Source organism: Camelus dromedarius, unplaced genomic scaffold, assembly GCF_036321535.1.
Source record: "Camelus dromedarius isolate mCamDro1 unplaced genomic scaffold, mCamDro1.pat HAP1_SCAFFOLD_45, whole genome shotgun sequence".
Taxonomy (NCBI): domain Eukaryota; kingdom Metazoa; phylum Chordata; class Mammalia; order Artiodactyla; family Camelidae; genus Camelus; species Camelus dromedarius.
The window spans coordinates 671598-698331 of NW_026989855.1; the positions used below are offsets into that span (position 1 = coordinate 671598).

At 54.1% G+C, this 26734-nt stretch overlaps 1 pseudogene; it reads left to right on the plus strand.

Annotated features, from left to right (window-relative positions):
* The first annotated feature begins 113 nt into the window (after positions 1-113).
* Positions 114-25881, plus strand: LOC135320974 (mitogen-activated protein kinase kinase kinase kinase 1-like; annotated as a pseudogene).
* Positions 25882-26734: the final 853 nt, after the last annotated feature.

A 26734-nucleotide genomic window follows, 5' to 3' on the forward strand; every position in this document is an offset into this window, starting at 1 on the left:
TGGTGAGATGGATGACGGGGAGGGGGAGAAGGAGGGTGTGAGGAACTCTGTGATGGGTGGGGTTTAGCCTGCTTGCCTGGGGATACAGAGGATGCCTAGCAGAGTATAGGGGAATGAGGTGGAATTGGACCTTGCACTTCCGCCTCTCCACCAGAGCCCAAGGGACCAGTACAAGTGACTCAGGTCGAGGTAGACAAGGTGACAGTCACTTCTGGATTTCTGATGTGCACCTCTGTCTCTGACCATCTCCCAGTCTCCACAAAGCTCAGGAAAGGAAGGAATTCATTAGGAAGTCCTAGGCGGGGAATCTGAGGCCCACAGAGGGGAAGTGACTCACATCACCAGCTGTCAGACCTGCTCTGTGCCCTCTCTGTCTGTGTCTATATTGTCCCCTCTGAATCTCTCTTTCTCAATGTGTCTGTTTTGCCACTTCTTGGTCTCTGCCCAGCTCGCTCCATGTCTGCCTCAGTTTGGATCTGTTTCTGATTTTCTGTCCCTGTCTCTGTCTCCCTCTGACTTTCCTCATTTTAACAAAGTCACATCACCTCCTGCTCAGAGCCCTCCCAAGCCTTCCATTTCCCTCCAACAATGAGCCCAAATTTCGCATCACAGCACTCGAGTCTGATGCCCACAACCACCCCAGGCTGACCCACCTTCTCTCCACTCCGCCCACTTTGCCACTTTTCAGGCCCACCAGGCACTTTCCTACCTCCGGGCCTTTGCACTTGCTCATCTTGTTCACGTTGAGTGGGAATGCTCCCATCCTCAACCCCGTCACCTTCTCAGAGTTGCCTTCGCTGATCACCCAGTATGAAACGTCATACCCCTTCCTACACGTATTTCCTGTTGTCTTTTCTTGCTTTTGTTTTTTCTATTTATTCGCATCTCACATACTGTTTCTTTCTCCTTTTCTCTTGTCTACTGTCCGTATCCCCCACTGGAATATTCTCTCCACGAGGGTGGGGATCTCTGTCTCTATGTCCACAGCTGTGTCCCCATTGCCTACCTCGGCACCTGGCACACAGTAAATGTGTAGTCGGTTGAATGAATCTATCTCCCTCTGGCCTCTGGTTCCCTGTATCGCTGCCTCTCTCTTTTGCTGACCATTCCTTGTCCCCTCATGTTACCCCCTCCCCATGTGGTACGTGGTGTGGGTGGCAGCCAGGGGCTCCTGGGGCCAGGTTTCCTGGTCCCCATCTGACACCATGCCGGGGTGACCTTTGCAGTCACAGGCCGCCTGTCAGAGCTCCAGATCAGCTATGTCTGCCGGGAAGTGCTCCATGTGAGGGGATGCTTGGTGGGTCTGGGTGGGGGCAGGGCTCTGCTCACACCCCCAGAACACTCACAGCCCCACTCTCCATCCTCCTCCCCAGGGACTGGCCTATCTACACTCACAGAAGAAGATACACCGGGACATCAAGGTGATCTAGGGGCAGAAAAGTAGCCTTGGTGGGTGGGGCCTCTGGGAGATGGTAGTGGTATTTGGAGGGCTCAGGCAGTGTGTGACCAGGGAGCAGAGGCAGAGTTGGGCTGGCAGGAGGGAGGGGTGTCTGTGACAGCCTCTGATCCCCCAACTCTTCCCCAGGGAACCAACATCCCCATCAACGACCCTGGGGAGGTCAGACTGGGTGAGTGTGGCTGGTGGGGGTGGGGAGGGGGACTGGCTGGGAGCCAGAGGGGACAGGGACCCTAGGTCAGTATGTCTCTCCATCTGCCTCCAGCTGACTTTGGTATATCGGCCCAGATCGGGGCCAAACTGGCTCGACGCCTCTCTTTCATTGGGACACCCTACTGGTGAGGGGTGCCTGGCTGGCAGCCAGGGGTGGTGCGGGGTTGGTGGTGATGGGCAGCGGCTTCCCCCACCATGGATCTCTGGCAATCTCCATCCTGCCTTTTTGCCCTTCCTCTGCCTTTCTCTGTTGAGCGTTCTGTGTACTCTGTGGCTCTCCCTTGAGTTTTCCATTTCCCTAGGTCTTTCTGTGCATGTCTCCCCTCCACGTGTTTTTCTCAGTGTTTGTGTTGATTTTGATCCTGATCTCTGTCTCTCCATACCTATCCGTGGCTGTCTTTTCTGTCTGTTTCAGTCTGTGGCTCTCCCTGTCTCTTTGCCTCTCTCTGTCTATGTTTTCTAGTCTATCTCTGACTCTCTGTCTTTACCTCTCTCCGTGTTTACTTCTGTCTCTCTGCCTCTTTGTGTCTGCATCCAACTCTCTCTGTGTCCCATTCTCCGGCTCGCTCCCTGTCTCTCTCCTGTCCCCCCACCCCCTACCTAGGAGTCTCCCCTCCCCTTCATCATGTCACCCCTGGCTCTCTGAGGGTCTCTGCCCCTAGGATGGCTCCGGAAGTGGCGGCCGTGGCCCTGAAGGCTGGATAAAACGAGCTGTGTGACATCTGGTCTCTGGGCATCACAGCCATGGAATTAGCCAAGCTACAGCCACCACTCTTTCACGTTCACCCTCTCAGGTAGGCAGATGTGGCAGGTCCCCCTGGTCCCAGAGATCCCACTCGACTCTGACCCTGAACACCACCCCCGCCTGCTTCCCCACATCAAGACCCCCCTACAGGGGATCCCTCTCCCTTCAAGCCCAACCCGAGAACCTCAACCCAGAAAGCATTTTCTCCAGTCCACACCAGGAGCCCCCAGTGCAGGGAGTCCTGCCTTGAGGCTCCCCCGAACCCTCTGCAACTCTGTAACATGATGCGCAGCATCCCCTGGAAGTGGCGTCCTATGCATCGTAAAACTTACCCCTCATTCTCCTCCTGACCCTCACTGCTCTCTGCTGACCTCAGTGCCATCGGGGGTCCCTCACATCGTGAGATCTGACCTCCACAGAGAAGTCTGAATCCCATGTTCTGTCCTTGCTTTCTAGAATTCTCTTCCTCATGACCAAGAGTGGCTATCAGCCTCCTTGGCTAAAGGAAAAAGGCAAATGGTAGGAGAGAATCATGGGAAGGCTGGAGAGAGAGGGCAGAGTCAGGGCTGATGGTCTGATGGGAGGGTCTCTGGTCCCCTCATCCCAGATCTTGCCTTTTGGGGGGGTTATTTATTTATTTATTTATTTATTTATTTACTTTTAGAGGAGGGGGTTGAACCTAGGGCCTCCTGCATGCTAAGCATGCGCTCTAACACTTGAACTGTACCCTCCCCCAGTACTTGACTTTTTCTTCCCAAGGTCGGCTGCCTTCCACATCTTCGTCAAAGTCACCCTCACCAAGAGCGCCAAGAAACGACCTGGCGCCACCAAGATGCTCAGTGTAAACCTCCCCTCCCTGAGCAGCCTTCCCAAACTCACCCCCTGTGAGAACCCCCCAGGGCATCCTTCGGCTCCCTAGAACACTGATGATTTTATTCCACAGAACGCCTATTGCCCTTTCAAAGTCCCTGCTCCCTCTGAAATCCCCAGGGCTCCGCCTTCCAAGACCCTCCAAATTGTACCCCAGAACTTTCCCCCAAGATATGCTGAGTTCTAAAACCTCACAAGTTGCCAACGGCTTCAGGACCCATTCCTGGGGCTTGTCCGGAATTCCAGGGGACACCCGAGACACCTCTGGAATTCTCCAACTTCTCTAAATTCGTCTGATCCCTTCAGACACCTCAGAATCCCCCAGGTGGCAGCTGCCCAGACTTCCCCGCCTTCTTCCTCTATTGGCACCTTCACCGCCAGATTCCCTTAGATGGGTTCTCAAGCCCCTGTGCCAGCCCTCTCCCTGCAGCCCAGCCCTCTGTCTGCTGACCGCCTCCTCCTCCCACCCCCAGCACCGACTGGTGTCCCAGCCCGGGCTAAACAGAGGCCTGATCCTAGAGCTTCTTGACAAACTGCGGAACCCAGGGAAGGGGGCAGCTGTTGGCGAGATTGAAGATGAGGAGCCTGAGGTGAGTGGGACTTGCTTGGATGACAAAAGCACTGGACGGTCCCCACCTTTGCTCAGGCTGCTCCCCTGCCTGGGGTGTCCCCTTGTTGCCTCTCTTAGAAGGAGAAAAGCCAGGGAGCATGGGGGGCTTGGCACAGAGCTGGGGGCACAGAGGTTACGGGAGAGCCGAGGGCTCCAGACTGGGCTGCTGGAGGCCGGTGGGCCTGACGCGGCTGCCGCTCTGCCCAGCTACCCCCCGCCATCGCTCGGTGGATCCGATCCACCCAACGATCCAGCTCTGTGGGGATCCCAGTTGCAGACTGCTGTCGTCAGTAGAGAATCCTTAAGATTTGGAGACCCTTGTAACCCCCTCATCAGATTGCCAGAGGCCCCAGAGACCCTCCTCGCTTCTAAACAGACCCTCAGAGGCCCCCCATTACCATCTGATCCCACAAGAGGCCCCAGAGAACCTCATCTACAAAATGATTCTAGAGACCCCTACCTCTCCGCTCTGCACACGGACCCCATAAGATTTCCTATAACCACCAGGACTCCCAGAGACCTCAGAAACCTTGTTCTGATCCCAGATACCCAAGTGGAATCTAAAAACAAACACTCTATAACCATGTTGAGCCCCCATCGCCTGATCACAAATCTTGACCCCAAAATGAGACCCCTGTAAACCAAGATCCCTCCCCTGACGGGAAAGCTCCAGTCCTAAGATCCTGGCTGCAGACCACACCCCACCCCATTCTATTCTTTCTATTCCCAAATCCATGTTCCCAGCTCACTGTGTGTCACCTGCATACCACCCCACCCCAACCCCCATGGCGGGACATAGAGTTCATGATGCTCAGAGGCATGTAGTCCAGACACACAGCTGACAAGGTGAGATGCCTAACCACTGCCCCGCCGCCCTCCCCTCCCCCTGGGCCACTGCTGACTCTTTCCTATCCCACAGGCTCGCTTACAACCCCCTGGAGGCTTCAAGAGCAGCAGTCCTAGGTCAGGGACCCTCAGCGTGGGAGGGGGGCTGGGATATGTGTGGGGACCGCCCGAGGCTCATGCCTGTCCCTCCTCAGGAGGAACCTGTCAGAGTCCGAAGATGACTACGACAACGTGGACATGTGAGAGAGCGCCTCAGACCCCACCCAGCCCCACCATCCATGACCCCAACCTCAGCCCCTGCTTTCCTTCCACCACTCAGCCGTGACCCCTGGCTGGACACTCAGTACCCACACCTACCTTCACCCTAACCCTGACCCTCCCAGACCAGCCCCCACTCTCCTCCCCACCAACCCTTCACCCCTAACCTCACCCCAACTCAACCCTGGAGCCCCTGCCGCATCCTAGTACCCAGCACTCACGTCATTCACTGATTCATGTTGGGCTGCTGCTCCAGACTGACCTCCGCGACAGCAGGAGCCCTGCCTGCTCTCGCACTGCTGAAGCCCAGCATTGTGCAGGCACACCCTCTGTAGACTCTTTGTGAATGTATGTATGAATGAATGAATGAATGAATGAATGAATGAATGAACAAATGAATGAGTAAACAGATTTTTCTCTTCCTTCCCCAGGCCTGTGGTAGTGGAGACACGCCCAGCAGATGATCTACTGCCCCCATCAACCTCTCTATCCAGGAATGGGTCCCTGGGTTTCGGAGTGGGTGTTAGGAATCAGTCTCTGCACCCCCTCCCCTCCCCAGTGGACACAATATAGTGGTCATCACATGCCTGTGTCTCCCAATAAACGTGATTTTAGCCTCTGTGGTCATCTTGGATTTCTGTGGTGAGGGGAGGAGGGCCGAATTCCTGGATGCCTACTGACCCCCTCCAAATTCAACGATCCAGTACAACGTCAGGGATGCAGCACAGACATTATTTCTACAGCACATGGTCACCTCTCCCCCAGCGGCCTTGGGAGGAGGGATTTGGGGACTAAGGGGCTTGCTCTAAGCATAAGGCATTTGAAGTGGGAGTGAAGGGCCAGCTGTGGGTGTCTCAGCTAAGCTGGTCCTCATACTGCGTGCGGGAAAAAGTCACCAGCAGGGAAGAAATCCCAACATCTCTCTTGGTAGAGACCAGCCACCACGTTCCTCCCCACCAACCCTTGACCCCTAACCTCACCGCAACTCAACCCTGGAGCCCCTGCCACATCCCAGTCCCCAGCTCCTCCTAGATGTTGCTCCAACACCCAGACCTCAACTGCAGCCATAACCCCCAAACCCTGACCTCATCTTTCTTTATCTTCTCACCCAAACTCACACTGAACCTCAGCCCCTGGGAATTCTGCCCCCTCCAGACCCTCAGTCCCAGAACTCAACCTCAAACCTAGGAGTCAACCCAGGCCCCCATCTCCCTCAGACCCAGGCCTGGGGGAGATCCATTCCACACATCTCATCTGTAATAGGCTCCCATGCGGCGTGCCCAGCACCAAGTGAGAATCCGACCCCCAGGAGCTCATAGGACCTGTGTTACTAGGTGGCTGTGATGATGCAGAGACCTAATGCACTGTCAACACTGATACCCAAGTGTTTCTGTTACTAACTTCGTCATGGTTATTAGTCCTTTAACCCTCAGCTCCAGCCCAGAAAGAGTCACATCCTGGCCCTCCTGAGCTGACTTCCAGCCCTAACCCACCCGAGTCCTTGCTCCCAACACCCTCCTCCCCCACTTAACCCATCTGTGTGTTTCAGCCCCACCCTCGCAGAAGACATACCTCCTCCTCTACTCCCCAAGGTAAGGTTCTGGGCAAAAGCTGGTGGGCTGGGGGCCAGGAGGCCAGGGTCCACAGATGGTGGGATACCAAGCTCTCCAGGACTGGAGTCTAGGACACTAGTTCCCTTGAAGTGTGGGACGACCAGGATGATGATCCCACTGGGATGTGGAAGGGGCATCCCTGAACCTAGGGGTGGGACTCAAAATATTTAGCCTGATGAACACTCATCAGTAGCTGGTCCTCGGAAACTCCTTCTGTACCCAGCATTCACCCTTTAGTTGCCGGAGTTTGTTGATGTTCTTGGGGGGGGCGGTTAGAGGGGAAGTCTGGAGTGGTGGTCGGATATTGTGGGGAGGGTCAGACCCAAGATGCAGCATCAGATCTGGCAGAGGCAGACAGCAGGGTTCCCTCTCTCAGAGATCATCTCATGTATTTCCCCACCCTCCCTCTCTGTTTCCAAAACCAAGATCCGTTCTCCATCTGACGAGGGTCCTGGGGGGACTGCGGATGAGGGGCAGCTGAGCCCAGGGGTAGTTGTCCGCTGTGCCAGTGGGCCTCACCCACGCACCCCCCTACTTTGGCCACTCCCAGCCACCTGAAGCCCCTACCTAACCGCTCACTCAGGTACCAAGGCAGGCTGGGGTAAGAGGTGGGCATAGGTGGGGGTAGGGCAGGTCGGGAGGGTGATTTCGGGGCTGATTTTCCCCACCCCATCTCAGAAACTTCACTGTGGAACCCAGCCCTCGGGAACATGACCAGCCCGGGCTGTTGTCCCCCAAGGAGGAATAGATGAAGAGAAAGGTGAGGCCAGCTGTGCTGAGGACTCACACCTCTGATCGGGGCTGGGGATGCCTGGTTGGGGTTGCGGGGCCGAAGACTAATAATGATGACAGGTGACATTTGTTGAGCAACTCCTCTGTGCCAGACACTGACCTCATGTCTTTACATGATATATGCCTTCACAGATGGAGATAGATAGCACAGAGTTAGACACTGTCCCCCATTTCAAAATGGGGAAACTGAGGCACAGCGGGGTAAGTAGCTTTCGAAGGTCATAAACCTTTGAGGAGGCAGAGGCAGGATATGAACCTTGGCTCTCCAGAGTCTTAACCAGGGCACCTTCCTGTCCCCTCCTCTCTTCTGCTGGATGGGCTGCTGCTCTGCCCCTATGGCCCCCCCAGGGTTGTGCCCTTCTTGTAAAGTTGTTCAATGGCTGCCCTCTCCGGATCCACAACATGGCGGCTTCGAAACACCCCTCCAACAAATGTGAGCATTCAGGAGAGTCTCAGAGTATGTGATGGGGATGGGGAGGGTCCTTAATGGAGGTGCAGATGCAGGGACAAGGGGAGGGTCTTAATGGGGTTGGAGTGGCCGAGCTGTGTTGTGGGCAGAGCCAGGGGTGACAGTTGGGGTTTAAGGATCAAAGATGGGTAGAGTGAAGATGAGTTTGAGAGTGAAAACCAGAAAAATTAGAGTTTGGAGGCCAGGAGTGTCAGATAAGGAAGAAAGGCCAGCGTTTGGAGTACAAGCCTAGGGACAGATGGACCCCATTTACCTCAGTTGGAGGTTAGTGGCAGAGAGGCGAAGATCAGCATTTTGGGGTCAGGAGTTTTAGGGATTAGAATGTAGCCGAAAGGGAAAGTATTTGGGGATCAAAGATGTGGAGACAAAGTCAGTGAAGGGTAAATGTTAAGGAAACAGTATTAGAATTTACTTTCTGTCACACTGGACAGAAAAAGCTATACGTCAGGGCATCTGAATTTGAGGATCAGTGTTGAGATAGGAGTAGCATTTAGGGAGCAGACTGGTGAGAAGGGGGGATAGAATTTAGAGGGCTATTATGGGAGGCATGTTTAGTGTTGAGGTCAGAATTGAGGAGACAGAGGGTCAGGATTTGTGGGTCAGAGATGGAAGAACCAGCAGAACGGGGGAGGTCAGAGGCTGGGGAGAATGAGACCGGCTCCAGGGAACAGGTCAGGGTTTGAGTTCAGATTTGGGAAAACAGGGACTGGAAATGTCAGTGTTGGAGGCAAGTAGAGAATTGAGGGTCAGGGCTGGGAACAGAGTACCCGTGTTTGGGGTCAGATGAGGGGGCCTGGGAGGTCCTCGATGATGAGGCAGGTCCCAGCATCTTCATAGCTGTTCCCCAAGACCAGCACTTACTCCTGGGAGCTGAGGAAGGCATTTTCATTCGGAACCGAAATGATCTGGAGGCCACGCTGGAGATGGTGACGGCCAGGCGGCACCGCGGGTGAGCCAAGGGTGGGAGGCTGGAATTGGGAGGTGCTGGAGTCTTACAGGAGCTGTTTCCTCCATCGTCTGCAGCTCTCTTCTAGCCCGACTACCTGGGTGTTCTCCATCAACCATGTCCTCATGTCTCTCTCAGGTCTGGCTGTGGGTTGGTAGGGATGGGTTGGGGTGGGGGGGTCAGAACTTAAGGAGTCAATGGTCAGGGTGTGGGAGCTAGCTGGGCACAGCTGAAAATAACACTTAGGATCCCCTTCCACAGAGCCCACAATTCAAATCCCAGCCACGTTTTCAATGTAGGACTTGGGGCAAGAGACTTTGGCTTCCCAAGCCTCTGTTTCCCCATCTGTACAATGGGGCTCACAATACTGCCACGTCTCAAGTCAGCTTTGAGGTCATTCCTACAGTGAGTTAGTCTTTACATTTCTTTGATGGTCATATGACAGACCTTATCCCACATTTTATTAACTAGAGTGAGTGAGCTGTACGTTAAAATTTTGTGTCATTGTTTTAGAAACGCTTTGTGTAAAGAATTTCTCATTTGTGAGGAAACACCAAGCCAGATAGGATTTGTGAGCTCATTAATATCACATGTGGGATGAGAAACTTTTACAGAATCTCTAGGTATGTTTCTTCTTAAACTTTTGTAATATGTGTAACTTCAGCTGACTGGTTAAGTGTCCATAGTTTCTCATGTGACTACAGGCAACACTAGGGTTAGGAACATACTTATTTTAGGCACCATTGTTCACCAGAGCCAAGCACACTGCCTGGCCTCCCGTGGGCATTTAAAATATGTTAAGTGAGAAGCGAAGAAATACAGGTGCTTGAGATTTAAAGCGTTGGGCATTTCAAAGGGATGGGGCCCAGGGAAGGGATGGGGAAAGCTGGGAGTGTGCATTGCCCTATAAATTCCTGCTTCCCCTAAATACACACACCCTGCACAAAAGTCCCCCCACCTGTCTTCTCATAGCATCCTGGGCCTGCTGGAATGGAAAGAGGCCAGAGCAGGAGGCCCCACTCCTCACATCAGTCCCCACCGGCTCCTAGCAAGGTACGAGACCCAGTGGAACCACAGAACCCTCTAATATCGGATTCCTGCCCCCAACCCCCACCCCCACCCCGACTCACGCCTACCTTGTTCTGCAGGAAGAACATGGTCTCCACTAAGATCCAGGATACCAAAGGTTGCCAGGCGTGCTATGTGGGTGAGAGAGAATCTCGTGGATATTCAGAGGGGAGCGGGGCCAGGGGCATGACTTGGACTTTAGCCACTGAAGAGGGTTGCGATTTAAGGCAGGGTGTCCAGAGCCCGGGGAAAGATGTGTGGCCTTTGGGGGCGCGGGGCAGGGGAGACAGGATTGACCCTAACCCATCCTTCCCCACCTCCACAGCGGAGGGCGCTAGCTCCGGGGGCCCGTTCCTGTGTGGGGCATTGGAGACATCCGTGGTCCTGCTTCAGTGGTAGCAGCCCGTGAACAAGTTCCTGCTGGTCCGGATAGGGGGCCTGTAAGCACTGGGGACTTTGTCAGGTTCTGTGGCGGGGGCCTTCCACTCTTCTGCTGAGAGCTCTTTGAAGTCGGGCTTCCACCCGAGGTCTCTTCCCAATCTCCCCAAGAGCCTGCTCTCCTGGAGGCTCCTCCTTCTGAGGCCCTCCGGTTCTTTAAGCCCCGCCCTTCGCCCGGGGCCTAATTCTTCTTCAGGCCCTGTGCCCCGCCAGGTCTCTTAGGAGACCCTATTCAGGTTCTTGGAGCCTCTAAGACTTTGGTGCCTCGGAGGCCACGCCCCCTGGGGGGCCCGGCCTTGCTGTCACCAAGGCGGCACGCCCCCTAGTGGAAGCCACGCCCACTCTGAGACCACACCCCTCAACTTCTAAGCCCTCTGAAGCCTCAGCCCCTCAAGTTTCTAGGTGGCACCTCCCAAGACTGAGGGCCCCGGAACTCCTTCGGGAGCCCCAGGCCGACTCTCTTCCAAGGCCCCGCCCCTCCCAGGCCCCGCCCCTCCCAGGCCCCGCCCCAAACCTCCTCTGAGTCCGCCCCTTCCCGTGCAGAACGCAGCAGGTGCTCTTCCCGCTACCCACGCCTCTGCCGGTGTTCTCACTGCTGACCGGGCCAGGCTCCGAGCTGCCCGCCGTGTGCATCGGCGTGAGCCCCGGGCAGCCGGCGAAGTCGGTGTTCTTCTACGCCGTGCGCTTCGGCGCGCTCTCCTGCTGGCGGGGCGAGATGAGCGCAGGTGAGTGGGACAGGTCCTGGGAGGGGTGCGGCTTATCAGGTTAGCGGCGTTGGGTCTGGGTAGCTGGGCGGTGCTTAACCAGAAGCGTAACTGGGAAGCGGGCTGAACTAAGAGGGGACTGGAGAACGTTGGGTATATATAACTGGTGAGATGGATGACGGGGAGGGGGAGAAGGAGGGTGTGAGGAACTCTGTGATGGGTGGGGTTTAGCCTGCTTGCCTGGGGATACAGAGGATGCCTAGCAGAGTATAGGGGAATGAGGTGGAATTGGACCTTGCACTTCCGCCTCTCCACCAGAGCCCAAGGGACCAGTACAAGTGACTCAGGTCGAGGTAGACAAGGTGACAGTCACTTCTGGATTTCTGATGTGCACCTCTGTCTCTGACCATCTCCCAGTCTCCACAAAGCTCAGGAAAGGAAGGAATTCATTAGGAAGTCCTAGGCGGGGAATCTGAGGCCCACAGAGGGGAAGTGACTCACATCACCAGCTGTCAGACCTGCTCTGTGCCCTCTCTGTCTGTGTCTATATTGTCCCCTCTGAATCTCTCTTTCTCAATGTGTCTGTTTTGCCACTTCTTGGTCTCTGCCCAGCTCGCTCCATGTCTGCCTCAGTTTGGATCTGTTTCTGATTTTCTGTCCCTGTCTCTGTCTCCCTCTGACTTTCCTCATTTTAACAAAGTCACATCACCTCCTGCTCAGAGCCCTCCCAAGCCTTCCATTTCCCTCCAACAATGAGCCCAAATTTCGCATCACAGCACTCGAGTCTGATGCCCACAACCACCCCAGGCTGACCCACCTTCTCTCCACTCCGCCCACTTTGCCACTTTTCAGGCCCACCAGGCACTTTCCTACCTCCGGGCCTTTGCACTTGCTCATCTTGTTCACGTTGAGTGGGAATGCTCCCATCCTCAACCCCGTCACCTTCTCAGAGTTGCCTTCGCTGATCACCCAGTATGAAACGTCATACCCCTTCCTACACGTATTTCCTGTTGTCTTTTCTTGCTTTTGTTTTTTCTATTTATTCGCATCTCACATACTGTTTCTTTCTCCTTTTCTCTTGTCTACTGTCCGTATCCCCCACTGGAATATTCTCTCCACGAGGGTGGGGATCTCTGTCTCTATGTCCACAGCTGTGTCCCCATTGCCTACCTCGGCACCTGGCACACAGTAAATGTGTAGTCGGTTGAATGAATCTATCTCCCTCTGGCCTCTGGTTCCCTGTATCGCTGCCTCTCTCTTTTGCTGACCATTCCTTGTCCCCTCATGTTACCCCCTCCCCATGTGGTACGTGGTGTGGGTGGCAGCCAGGGGCTCCTGGGGCCAGGTTTCCTGGTCCCCATCTGACACCATGCCGGGGTGACCTTTGCAGTCACAGGCCGCCTGTCAGAGCTCCAGATCAGCTATGTCTGCCGGGAAGTGCTCCATGTGAGGGGATGCTTGGTGGGTCTGGGTGGGGGCAGGGCTCTGCTCACACCCCCAGAACACTCACAGCCCCACTCTCCATCCTCCTCCCCAGGGACTGGCCTATCTACACTCACAGAAGAAGATACACCGGGACATCAAGGTGATCTAGGGGCAGAAAAGTAGCCTTGGTGGGTGGGGCCTCTGGGAGATGGTAGTGGTATTTGGAGGGCTCAGGCAGTGTGTGACCAGGGAGCAGAGGCAGAGTTGGGCTGGCAGGAGGGAGGGGTGTCTGTGACAGCCTCTGATCCCCCAACTCTTCCCCAGGGAACCAACATCCCCATCAACGACCCTGGGGAGGTCAGACTGGGTGAGTGTGGCTGGTGGGGGTGGGGAGGGGGACTGGCTGGGAGCCAGAGGGGACAGGGACCCTAGGTCAGTATGTCTCTCCATCTGCCTCCAGCTGACTTTGGTATATCGGCCCAGATCGGGGCCAAACTGGCTCGACGCCTCTCTTTCATTGGGACACCCTACTGGTGAGGGGTGCCTGGCTGGCAGCCAGGGGTGGTGCGGGGTTGGTGGTGATGGGCAGCGGCTTCCCCCACCATGGATCTCTGGCAATCTCCATCCTGCCTTTTTGCCCTTCCTCTGCCTTTCTCTGTTGAGCGTTCTGTGTACTCTGTGGCTCTCCCTTGAGTTTTCCATTTCCCTAGGTCTTTCTGTGCATGTCTCCCCTCCACGTGTTTTTCTCAGTGTTTGTGTTGATTTTGATCCTGATCTCTGTCTCTCCATACCTATCCGTGGCTGTCTTTTCTGTCTGTTTCAGTCTGTGGCTCTCCCTGTCTCTTTGCCTCTCTCTGTCTATGTTTTCTAGTCTATCTCTGACTCTCTGTCTTTACCTCTCTCCGTGTTTACTTCTGTCTCTCTGCCTCTTTGTGTCTGCATCCAACTCTCTCTGTGTCCCATTCTCCGGCTCGCTCCCTGTCTCTCTCCTGTCCCCCCACCCCCTACCTAGGAGTCTCCCCTCCCCTTCATCATGTCACCCCTGGCTCTCTGAGGGTCTCTGCCCCTAGGATGGCTCCGGAAGTGGCGGCCGTGGCCCTGAAGGCTGGATAAAACGAGCTGTGTGACATCTGGTCTCTGGGCATCACAGCCATGGAATTAGCCAAGCTACAGCCACCACTCTTTCACGTTCACCCTCTCAGGTAGGCAGATGTGGCAGGTCCCCCTGGTCCCAGAGATCCCACTCGACTCTGACCCTGAACACCACCCCCGCCTGCTTCCCCACATCAAGACCCCCCTACAGGGGATCCCTCTCCCTTCAAGCCCAACCCGAGAACCTCAACCCAGAAAGCATTTTCTCCAGTCCACACCAGGAGCCCCCAGTGCAGGGAGTCCTGCCTTGAGGCTCCCCCGAACCCTCTGCAACTCTGTAACATGATGCGCAGCATCCCCTGGAAGTGGCGTCCTATGCATCGTAAAACTTACCCCTCATTCTCCTCCTGACCCTCACTGCTCTCTGCTGACCTCAGTGCCATCGGGGGTCCCTCACATCGTGAGATCTGACCTCCACAGAGAAGTCTGAATCCCATGTTCTGTCCTTGCTTTCTAGAATTCTCTTCCTCATGACCAAGAGTGGCTATCAGCCTCCTTGGCTAAAGGAAAAAGGCAAATGGTAGGAGAGAATCATGGGAAGGCTGGAGAGAGAGGGCAGAGTCAGGGCTGATGGTCTGATGGGAGGGTCTCTGGTCCCCTCATCCCAGATCTTGCCTTTTGGGGGGGTTATTTATTTATTTATTTATTTATTTATTTACTTTTAGAGGAGGGGGTTGAACCTAGGGCCTCCTGCATGCTAAGCATGCACTCTAACACTTGAACTGTACCCTCCCCCAGTACTTGACTTTTTCTTCCCAAGGTCGGCTGCCTTCCACATCTTCGTCAAAGTCACCCTCACCAAGAGCGCCAAGAAACGACCTGGCGCCACCAAGATGCTCAGTGTAAACCTCCCCTCCCTGAGCAGCCTTCCCAAACTCACCCCCTGTGAGAACCCCCCAGGGCATCCCTCGGCTCCCTAGAACACTGATGATTTTATTCCACAGAACGCCTATTGCCCTTTCAAAGTCCCTGCTCCCTCTGAAATCCCCAGGGCTCCGCCTTCCAAGACCCTCCAAATTGTACCCCAGAACTTTCCCCCAAGATATGCTGAGTTCTAAAACCTCACAAGTTGCCAACGGCTTCAGGACCCATTCCTGGGGCTTGTCCGGAATTCCAGGGGACACCCGAGACACCTCTGGAATTCTCCAACTTCTCTAAATTCGTCTGATCCCTTCAGACACCTCAGAATCCCCCAGGTGGCAGCTGCCCAGACTTCCCCGCCTTCTTCCTCTATTGGCACCTTCACCGCCAGATTCCCTTAGATGGGTTCTCAAGCCCCTGTGCCAGCCCTCTCCCTGCAGCCCAGCCCTCTGTCTGCTGACCGCCTCCTCCTCCCACCCCCAGCACCGACTGGTGTCCCAGCCCGGGCTAAACAGAGGCCTGATCCTAGAGCTTCTTGACAAACTGCGGAACCCAGGGAAGGGGGCAGCTGTTGGCGAGATTGAAGATGAGGAGCCTGAGGTGAGTGGGACTTGCTTGGATGACAAAAGCACTGGACGGTCCCCACCTTTGCTCAGGCTGCTCCCCTGCCTGGGGTGTCCCCTTGTTGCCTCTCTTAGAAGGAGAAAAGCCAGGGAGCATGGGGGGCTTGGCACAGAGCTGGGGGCACAGAGGTTACGGGAGAGCCGAGGGCTCCAGACTGGGCTGCTGGAGGCCGGTGGGCCTGACGCGGCTGCCGCTCTGCCCAGCTACCCCCCGCCATCGCTCGGTGGATCCGATCCACCCAACGATCCAGCTCTGTGGGGATCCCAGTTGCAGACTGCTGTCGTCAGTAGAGAATCCTTAAGATTTGGAGACCCTTGTAACCCCCTCATCAGATTGCCAGAGGCCCCAGAGACCCTCCTCGCTTCTAAACAGACCCTCAGAGGCCCCCCATTACCATCTGATCCCACAAGAGGCCCCAGAGAACCTCATCTACAAAATGATTCTAGAGACCCCTACCTCTCCGCTCTGCACACGGACCCCATAAGATTTCCTATAACCACCAGGACTCCCAGAGACCTCAGAAACCTTGTTCTGATCCCAGATACCCAAGTGGAATCTAAAAACAAACACTCTATAACCATGTTGAGCCCCCATCGCCTGATCACAAATCTTGACCCCAAAATGAGACCCCTGTAAACCAAGATCCCTCCCCTGACGGGAAAGCTCCAGTCCTAAGATCCTGGCTGCAGACCACACCCCACCCCATTCTATTCTTTCTATTCCCAAATCCATGTTCCCAGCTCACTGTGTGTCACCTGCATACCACCCCACCCCAACCCCCATGGCGGGACATAGAGTTCATGATGCTCAGAGGCATGTAGTCCAGACACACAGCTGACAAGGTGAGATGCCTAACCACTGCCCCGCCGCCCTCCCCTCCCCCTGGGCCACTGCTGACTCTTTCCTATCCCACAGGCTCGCTTACAACCCCCTGGAGGCTTCAAGAGCAGCAGTCCTAGGTCAGGGACCCTCAGCGTGGGAGGGGGGCTGGGATATGTGTGGGGACCGCCCGAGGCTCATGCCTGTCCCTCCTCAGGAGGAACCTGTCAGAGTCCGAAGATGACTACGACAACGTGGACATGTGAGAGAGCGCCTCAGACCCCACCCAGCCCCACCATCCATGACCCCAACCTCAGCCCCTGCTTTCCTTCCACCACTCAGCCGTGACCCCTGGCTGGACACTCAGTACCCACACCTACCTTCACCCTAACCCTGACCCTCCCAGACCAGCCCCCACTCTCCTCCCCACCAACCCTTCACCCCTAACCTCACCCCAACTCAACCCTGGAGCCCCTGCCGCATCCTAGTACCCAGCACTCACGTCATTCACTGATTCATGTTGGGCTGCTGCTCCAGACTGACCTCCGCGACAGCAGGAGCCCTGCCTGCTCTCGCACTGCTGAAGCCCAGCATTGTGCAGGCACACCCTCTGTAGACTCTTTGTGAATGTATGTATGAATGAATGAATGAATGAATGAATGAATGAACAAATGAATGAGTAAACAGATTTTTCTCTTCCTTCCCCAGGCCTGTGGTAGTGGAGACACGCCCAGCAGATGATCTACTGCCCCCAGCAACCTCTCTATCCAGGAATGGGTCCCTGGGTTTCGGAGTGGGTGTTAGGAATCAGTCTCTGCACCCCCTCCCCTCCCCAGTGGACACAATATAGTGGTCATCACATGCCTGTGTCTCCCAATAAACGTGATTTTAGCCTCTGTGGTCATCTTGGATTTCTGTGGTGAGGGGAGGAGGGCCGAATTCCTGGATGCCTACTGACCCCCTCCAAATTCAACGATCCAGTACAACGTCAGGGATGCAGCACAGACATTATTTCTACAGCACATGGTCACCTCTCCCCCAGCGGCCTTGGGAGGAGGGATTTGGGGACTAAGGGGCTTGCTCTAAGCATAAGGCATTTGAAGTGGGAGTGAAGGGCCAGCTGTGGGTGTCTCAGCTAAGCTGGTCCTCATACTGCGTGCGGGAAAAAGTCACCAGCAGGGAAGAAATCCCAACATCTCTCTTGGTAGAGACCAGCCACCACGTTCCTCCCCACCAACCCTTGACCCCTAACCTCACCGCAACTCAACCCTGGAGCCCCTGCCACATCCCAGTCCCCAGCTCCTCCTAGATGTTGCTCCAACACCCAGACCTCAACTGCAGCCATAACCCCCAAACCCTGACCTCATCTTTCTTTATCTTCTCACCCAAACTCACACTGAACCTCAGCCCCTGGGAATTCTGCCCCCTCCAGACCCTCAGTCCCAGAACTCAACCTCAAACCTAGGAGTCAACCCAGGCCCCCATCTCCCTCAGACCCAGGCCTGGGGGAGATCCATTCCACACATCTCATCTGTAATAGGCTCCCATGCGGCGTGCCCAGCACCAAGTGAGAATCCGACCCCCAGGAGCTCATAGGACCTGTGTTACTAGGTGGCTGTGATGATGCAGAGACCTAATGCACTGTCAACACTGATACCCAAGTGTTTCTGTTACTAACTTCGTCATGGTTATTAGTCCTTTAACCCTCAGCTCCAGCCCAGAAAGAGTCACATCCTGGCCCTCCTGAGCTGACTTCCAGCCCTAACCCACCCGAGTCCTTGCTCCCAACACCCTCCTCCCCCACTTAACCCATCTGTGTGTTTCAGCCCCACCCTCGCAGAAGACATACCTCCTCCTCTACTCCCCAAGGTAAGGTTCTGGGCAAAAGCTGGTGGGCTGGGGGCCAGGAGGCCAGGGTCCACAGATGGTGGGATACCAAGCTCTCCAGGACTGGAGTCTAGGACACTAGTTCCCTTGAAGTGTGGGACGACCAGGATGATGATCCCACTGGGATGTGGAAGGGGCATCCCTGAACCTAGGGGTGGGACTCAAAATATTTAGCCTGATGAACACTCATCAGTAGCTGGTCCTCGGAAACTCCTTCTGTACCCAGCATTCACCCTTTAGTTGCCGGAGTTTGTTGATGTTCTTGGGGGGGGCGGTTAGAGGGGAAGTCTGGAGTGGTGGTCGGATATTGTGGGGAGGGTCAGACCCAAGATGCAGCATCAGATCTGGCAGAGGCAGACAGCAGGGTTCCCTCTCTCAGAGATCATCTCATGTATTTCCCCACCCTCCCTCTCTGTTTCCAAAACCAAGATCCGTTCTCCATCTGACGAGGGTCCTGGGGGGACTGCGGATGAGGGGCAGCTGAGCCCAGGGGTAGTTGTCCGCTGTGCCAGTGGGCCTCACCCACGCACCCCCCTACTTTGGCCACTCCCAGCCACCTGAAGCCCCTACCTAACCGCTCACTCAGGTACCAAGGCAGGCTGGGGTAAGAGGTGGGCATAGGTGGGGGTAGGGCAGGTCGGGAGGGTGATTTCGGGGCTGATTTTCCCCACCCCATCTCAGAAACTTCACTGTGGAACCCAGCCCTCGGGAACATGACCAGCCCGGGCTGTTGTCCCCCAAGGAGGAATAGATGAAGAGAAAGGTGAGGCCAGCTGTGCTGAGGACTCACACCTCTGATCGGGGCTGGGGATGCCTGGTTGGGGTTGCGGGGCCGAAGACTAATAATGATGACAGGTGACATTTGTTGAGCAACTCCTCTGTGCCAGACACTGACCTCATGTCTTTACATGATATATGCCTTCACAGATGGAGATAGATAGCACAGAGTTAGACACTGTCCCCCATTTCAAAATGGGGAAACTGAGGCACAGCGGGGTAAGTAGATTTCGAAGGTCATAAACCTTTGAGGAGACAGAGGCAGGATATGAACCTTGGCTCTCCAGAGTCTTAACCAGGGCACCTTCCTGTCCCCTCCTCTCTTCTGCTGGATGGGCTGCTGCTCTGCCCCTATGGCCCCCCCAGGGTTGTGCCCTTCTTGTAAAGTTGTTCAATGGCTGCCCTCTCCGGATCCACAACATGGCGGCTTCGAAACACCCCTCCAACAAATGTGAGCATTCAGGAGAGTCTCAGAGTATGTGATGGGGATGGGGAGGGTCCTTAATGGAGGTGCAGATGCAGGGACAAGGGGAGGGTCTTAATGGGGTTGGAGTGGCCGAGCTGTGTTGTGGGCAGAGCCAGGGGTGACAGTTGGGGTTTAAGGATCAAAGATGGGTAGAGTGAAGATGAGTTTGAGAGTGAAAACCAGAAAAATTAGAGTTTGGAGGCCAGGAGTGTCAGATAAGGAAGAAAGGCCAGCGTTTGGAGTACAAGCCTAGGGACAGATGGACCCCATTTACCTCAGTTGGAGGTTAGTGGCAGAGAGGCGAAGATCAGCATTTTGGGGTCAGGAGTTTTAGGGATTAGAATGTAGCCGAAAGGGAAAGTATTTGGGGATCAAAGATGTGGAGACAAAGTCAGTGAAGGGTAAATGTTAAGGAAACAGTATTAGAATTTACTTTCTGTCACACTGGACAGAAAAAGCTATACGTCAGGGCATCTGAATTTGAGGATCAGTGTTGAGATAGGAGTAGCATTTAGGGAGCAGACTGGTGAGAAGGGGGGATAGAATTTAGAGGGCTATTACGGGAGGCATGTTTAGTGTTGAGGTCAGAATTGAGGAGACAGAGGGTCAGGATTTGTGGGTCAGAGATGGAAGAACCAGCAGAAAGGGGGAGGTCAGAGGCTGGGGAGAATGAGACCGGCTCCAGGGGACAGGTCAGGGTTTGAGTTCAGATTTGGGAAAACAGGGACTGGAAATGTCAGTGTTGGAGGCAAGTAGAGAATTGAGGGTCAGGGCTGGGAACAGAGTACCCGTGTTTGGGGTCAGATGAGGGGGCCTGGGAGGTCCTCGATGATGAGGCAGGTCCCAGCTTCTTCATATCTGTTCCCCAAGACCAGCACTTACTCCTGGGAGCTGAGGAAGGCATTTTCATTCTGAACCGAAATGATCAGGGGGCCACGCTGGAGATGGTGAGGGCCAGGCAGCTCCGCGGGTGAGCCAAGGGTCGGAGGCTGGAATTGGGATTTTCTGGGGTCTTACAGGAGCTGTCTCCTCCTTGCTCTGCAGTTCTTTCTAGCCGGACTACCTGGGTGTACTCCATCAACAATGTCCTCATGTCTCTCTCAGGTCTGGCTGTGTGTTGGTAGGGATGGGTTGGAGTGGGGGGTTCAGAACTTAAGGAGTCAAGTGTCAGGGGGTGGGAGCTAGCTGGGCACAGCTGGAAAAAAACACTTAGGATCCCCTTCCACAGAGCCCACAATTCAAATCCTAGCCACGTTTTAGATTTAGGACTTTGGGCAAGAGACTTTCGCTTCCCAAACCTCTGTTTCCCCATCTGTAAAATGGGGCTCACAATACTGCCACCTCTCAAGTCATTGTTGAGGTATTCCTACAATGAGTTAGTCTTTACATTTCTTTGATGGTCATATGACAGACCTTATCACAGATTTTATTAACTAGAGTGAGTGAGCTGTAGGTTAAAATTTTGTGTCATTGTTTTACAAACGCTTTGTGTAAAGAATTTCTCATTTGTGAGGAAACACCAAGCCAGATAAGATTTGTGAGCTCATTAATATCACATGTGGGATGAGAAACTTTTACAGAATCTCTAGGTATATTTCTTCTTAAACTTTTTTAATATGTGTAACTTCAGCTGACTGGTTAAGTGTCCATAGTTTCTCATGTGACGACAGGCACCACTAGGGTTAGGAACATACTTATTTTAGGCACCATTGTTCACCAGAGCCAAGCAAACTGCCTGGCCTCCCGTGGGCATTTAATATATGTTAAGTGGGAAGCGAAGAAATACACGTGCTTGAGATTTAAAGACTTGGGCATTTCAAAGGGATGGGGCCCAGGGAAGGGATGGGGAAAGCTGGGAGTGTGCATTGCCCTATAAATTCCTGCTTCCCCTAAATACACACACCCTGCACGAAAGTCCCCCCACCTGTCTTCTCATAGCATCCTGGTCCTCCTGGAAAGGAAAGAGGCCAGAGCAGGAAGCCCCACTGCTCACATCAGTCCCCACCGGCTCCTAGCAAGGCACGAGACCCCAGTGGAACCACAGAACCCTCTACTATCTGATTCCTGCCCCTACCCCCACCCCCACCCCGACTCACGCCTACCTTGTTCTGCAGGAAGAACATGGTCTCCACTAAGATCCAGGATACCAAAGGTTGCCAGGCGTGCTATGTGGGTGAGAGAGAATCTCGTGGATATTCAGAGGGGAGCGGGGCCAGGGGCATGACTTGGACTTTAGCCACTGAAGAGGGTTGCGATTTAAGGCAGGGTGTCCAGAGCCCGGGGAAAGATGTGTGGCCTTTGGGGGCGCGGGGCAGGGGAGACAGGATTGACCCTAACCCATCCTTCCCCACCTCCACAGCGGAGGGCGCTAGCTCCGGGGGCCCGTTCCTGTGTGGGGCATTGGAGACATCCGTGGTCCTGCTTCAGTGGTAGCAGCCCGTGAACAAGTTCCTGCTGGTCCGGATAGGGGGCCTGTAAGCACTGGGGACTTTGTCAGGTTCTGTGGCGGGGGCCTTCCACTCTTCTGCTGAGAGCTCTTTGAAGTCGGGCTTCCACCCGAGGTCTCTTCCCAATCTCCCCAAGAGCCTGCTCTCCTGGAGGCTCCTCCTTCTGAGGCCCTCCGGTTCTTTAAGCCCCGCCCTTCGCCCGGGGCCTAATTCTTCTTCAGGCCCTGTGCCCCGCCAGGTCTCTTAGGAGACCCTGTTCAGGTTTTGGAGCCTCTAAGACCTTAGGGCCTTGGAGGCCACGCCCACTGGGAGCCCGGCCTTGCTGTCACCAAGGCGGCACGCCCCCTAGTGGAAGCCACGCCCACTCTGAGACCACACCCCTCAACTTCTAAGCCCTCTGAAGCCTCAGCCCCTCAAGTTTCTAGGTGGCACCTCCCAAGACTGAGGGCTCCGGAAATCCTTCGGGAGCCCCAGGCCGACTCTCTTCCAAGGCCCCGCCCCTCACAGGCCCCGCCCCAAACCTCCTCTGAGTCCGCCCCTTCCCGAGCGGCCCGCAGCAGGTGCTCTTCCCGCTACCCACGCCTCTGCCGGTGTTCTCACTGCTGACCGGGCCAGGCTCCGAGCTGCCCGCCGTGTGCATCGGCGTGAGCCCCGGGCAGCCGGCGAAGTCGGTGTTCTTCCACGCCGTGCGCTTCGGCGCGCTCTCCTGCTGGCGGGGCGAGATGAGCGCAGGTGAGTGGGACAGGTCCTGGGAGGGGTGCGGCTTATCAGGTTAGCGGCGTTGGGTCTGGGTAGCTGGGCGGTGCTTAACCAGAAGCGTAACTGGGAAGCGGGCTGAACTAAGAGGGGACTGGAGAACGTTGGGTATATATAACTGGTGAGATGGATGACGGGGAGGGGGAGAAGGAGGGTGTGAGGAACTCTGTGATGGGTGGGGTTTAGCCTGCTTGCCTGGGGATACAGAGGATGCCTAGCAGAGTATAGGGGAATGAGGTGGAATTGGACCTTGCACTTCCGCCTCTCCACCAGAGCCCAAGGGACCAGTACAAGTGACTCAGGTCGAGGAAGACAAGGTGATGGTGTTGATGGACGCTAAGGACCCTTCTGGCTCTCCCTCACTATTCCTAGATCTCGGATTTCCGACCCCCACATCATGTAACTCTCAGAAACTCTAACTCCGGTCCTTGCCCGTCTCTCTTTGCTTTTCACACTGAACTTATTGTCTGGTCCCTCAGTAACCTTCTAAGCCTCACTTACTGCTCTTAAAGCTCCCTCTCTATCTCCTTCGAGGGTCTCTGAAGCTGGTGACTCCAGAGGGGGCCCCAGTCCGGGGGCTTCGAACTCCAGAGATCCCCATGACTGAAGCAGTGGAGGCCGCAGGTACGTGCAAGGACGGTAGGGCCCGGGGTCCTGGTTGGAGGGTTAAGTGAAATCCAAGGGTAACAGGCACTGATTTCCTCCCAGCTATGGTCAGGGGTTGGCTCCAACCCTGCTGGAAGCATGGAGTGTAGGTGTGGGCTCTAGGCTCAGACAAGGGAAGCTCCTGCATCCCAGCACCCACAACCCAGTCCCTCCTTCAAACATCTCATTCATCAGAAGGATGGGGAGAACTGAGTCAGGGTGTGAAGTCCTGGAGAAGCTTCCTCCAGTCTCAGTTCAGACAGGTCTCCCTTCTCTACCCCCAGTGTCTCTTAGGTCCAGGGCTCATGCAGGACCAGTGTGTGACCTTGGGTAATGGACTTTGCTTCTCTCTGAGCCTCAGTCTCCCAACTATAAAATGGGATCACTATAGAGATATGTGGGTTAAGAGCATGGACCAGACTGCCTGGGTTGGAATCCAGCTCAATGACCTTAGGCATATGACCTAATCTTCCTGTGCCTCACTTTCCTCCTCTGGAAAATGGAATGAAAAATGGTGCTTGGCTCACAGAACACTATGTGTCAGACATTGCCCTTATGCTTTTGTATTTTACTTAATCCTTTTGGTCGCCTATCAGGTAGGTATTATGTTGTCAAAGGTTGGTATTCTGAGGTGCAGAAAGATTAAGTCACTTGCTTGAGGTCACACAGTGGATACGTGTTGTTAGCAAGACTGATTATTTCTGGACCTGAGGATTTCAGAGTCTACCTCCCTGCTCTCTTTGAGGGAGAGGGGAGGAGTCTTCTAGACACTGACACATGCAACTTTTCCCCCAGCTGCTGCAGGAACTCAGAGACCCCACCCTCACCTTCCGTCTGCTTGGCTCCCATAGGTATGAGCTTGGGGTAGGGGAGAGAGGACTGGAAAGGGGGAGGCTTCGGATGTAGAGAAGGCATCCTGACATGTCCCCAGCCGCCTGGATCTTTGGCCTGAACATTCACTCACTTGGTCTCCCTGCTAGCATCTCTGCCCCCTATAGTCCAATCCCCAACACAGCAGCTGAGGGGGAATTTTCATTTTGTATTTTTAATTTAGCTTTTTATTTTGACATGACATTTATTCTCTCAGAGAAGTTACAAAAATAAAACTAAAAATTCTGTATCCCCTTCACCCAGATTCGTCATATTTTATTTTTTAACCACATTTGCTTTTTTTTCTCTTTCATATACGTTTAGTTATTTTTCTACTTGCATATGAATTATAGACATGATGACTGATTCCCATTTATCCCTATATACTTCAATACATGTTACCTATACCAACGCAAGGACATACTCTTACAAACCACCATACAGCTGTCAAAATCAAGAAACTAACACTGAGCTCTCACTGCCTTCTAATTCACACACCCATTCAAGTCTGACCAGTTGTCCCAGTGATGCTCTTTATAACCAAAAATCATACTTTTTTTTTTTTTCTGGTCCAGGACATTACCTAGGACAATGGGTTGCATTTGGGAGTCATGTTTATTTATTCTTTAACACGAATCAATTCTTCACACTTTTCTTTGTATTTCATGACCTTGATACTTGTGAAGCATACAGGAAATTTGTTTCACCAAACGTCCCTCAGTTTTGTTTGAGGTTTCCAGGTTAGGCGTTTTGGGCAAGAACACCACAGAAATGATGGTGTGTCCTCCTCAGTGCATCAGATCAGGAAGCAGATGTCAGTTTGTCCCATTACAGGCAACGTTACCTTGGTTATTTGGACAAGGTGGAGTCAACCAAGTTCCCTGTTATAAATTTACTCTTTTTCCCTTTATATTAATAAGTATCTTTTCTGATGATTTGTTGAGATCTTTATAAATTTGCTATTCCTCATCAGACTTCCACCCACTAGTTTTACCATTGATCATTTTTGCCTGAGTCTACTATTAGGATGGTTAATAAATGGTGATTTTCTATTTTTATCACTCCTTCTAAATGTATTAGTTAGCATTCTACTGCAAGGAAGAGCTGTCCCTTCTCCACCATGTATGTTTGCATACATGTGCTGGTGTGTTCTTCCAGCATAGTCTCAATAGTTTCCATTTTATTCTATGGGTTGTAATGTATTAGTATCATTATTTTGAGGCACAAATTCTCCCAGTTATAGCCATCGAGAGCCCCTTCAAAGACTTCTTTGAACTTTTGACATGGCACAGGGGTCTTTTGAAATCCAGATCTGACTGTGTCACCCTCCACCTGTTCAACACCCAATCCTGGCCACAGCCCACACAACCATGACTTCTGCTGTCAAGCCCCCTCCCACCTCAAGGCCTTTGTGCAGGCTGTTCTCTCTGCTCAGAACACTCTTCCCTGCCCTTTCACCAAGTTCCCTCCTGAACGTCTTTCAGGCTCCAGCATCCATTCTTCGGGGTGCACGTTGGCCGACCCGTTGGGCTAGGTTTCCTGGGTGTGTGCCTCACGCTGCTTTGCACTCACGTCATTCACTGATTCATGTTGGGCTGCTGCTCCAGACTGAGCTCCCCTAGAGCAGGAGCCGTGCCTGCTCACGCACTGCTGAAGCCCAGCATTGTGCTGGCACACCCTCTGTAGACTCCTTTGTGAATGTATGAATGAATGAATGAATGAATGAATGAACAAATGAATGAGTAAACTGATTTTTCTCTTCCTTCCCAAGGCCTGTGGTAGTGGAGACACGCCCAGCAGATGATCCTACTGCCCCCAGCAACCTATATATCCAGGAATGAGTCCCTGGGGTTGGGGGTGTGTGTTAGGAATCAGTCTCTGCACCCCCTCCCCTCCCCAGTGGACACAGTATAGTGGTCATGACATGCCTGTGTCTACAAATAAACGTGATTTTACCCTCTGCTGTCATCTTGGATTTCTGGGGGAAGGGGAGGAGTGCCGAATTCCTGGATGCCTACTGACGCCCCCCAAATTTCAACGATCCAGTACAACATCAGGGAAGTAGCACAGACTTTATTTCTACAGCACATGGCCACCTCTCCCCCAGCAGCCTTGGGAGGAGGGATTTGGGGACTAAGTGGCTTGCTGTAAGAATAAGGCACTTGAAGTGGGAGTGAAGGGCCAGCTGTGGGTGTCTCAGCTAAGCTGGTCCTCATACAGCTTGTGGAAACAATCACCAGCAGGGAAGAAATCCCAACATCTCTCTTGGTACAGAAGAGCCCCCACTTTCCTCCCCACCAACCCTTGACCCCTAACCTCACCGCAACTCAACCCTGGACCCCCTGCCACATCCAAGTCCCCAGCTCCTCCTAGATGTTGCTCCAACACCCAGACCTCAACTGCAGCCATAACCCCCAACACATGACCTCATCTTTCTTTATCTTCTCACCCAAACTCAGACTGAATCTCAGCCCCTGGGAATTCTTCCCCCTCCAGACCCTCAGGCCCAGAACTCAACCTCAACCCCAGGAATCAACCCAGGTCCCCATCTCCCTCAGCCACAGGCCTGCGGGAGATCCATTCCACACATCTCATCTGTAATAGGCTCCCATGCGGCGTGCCCTGCACCAAGTGAGAACCCGACCCCCAGGAGCTCATAGGACCTGTGTTACTAGGTGGCTGTGATGATGCAGAGACCTAATGCACTGTCAACACTGATACCCAAGTGTTTCTGTTACTAAGATCGTCATGGTTATTAGTCCTTTAACCCTCAGCTCCAGCCCAGACAGAGTCACATCCTGGCCCTCCTGAGCTCAGACTTCCAGCCCTAACCCACCCCAGTTCTTGCTCCCAAAACCCTCTTTCCCCACTTAACCCATCTGTGTGTTTCAGCCCCACCCTCGCAGAAGACATACCTCCTCCTCTACCCCCCATAGTTAGGTCCTGGGCCACAGCTGGGGGGCTGGGGCCAGGAGGC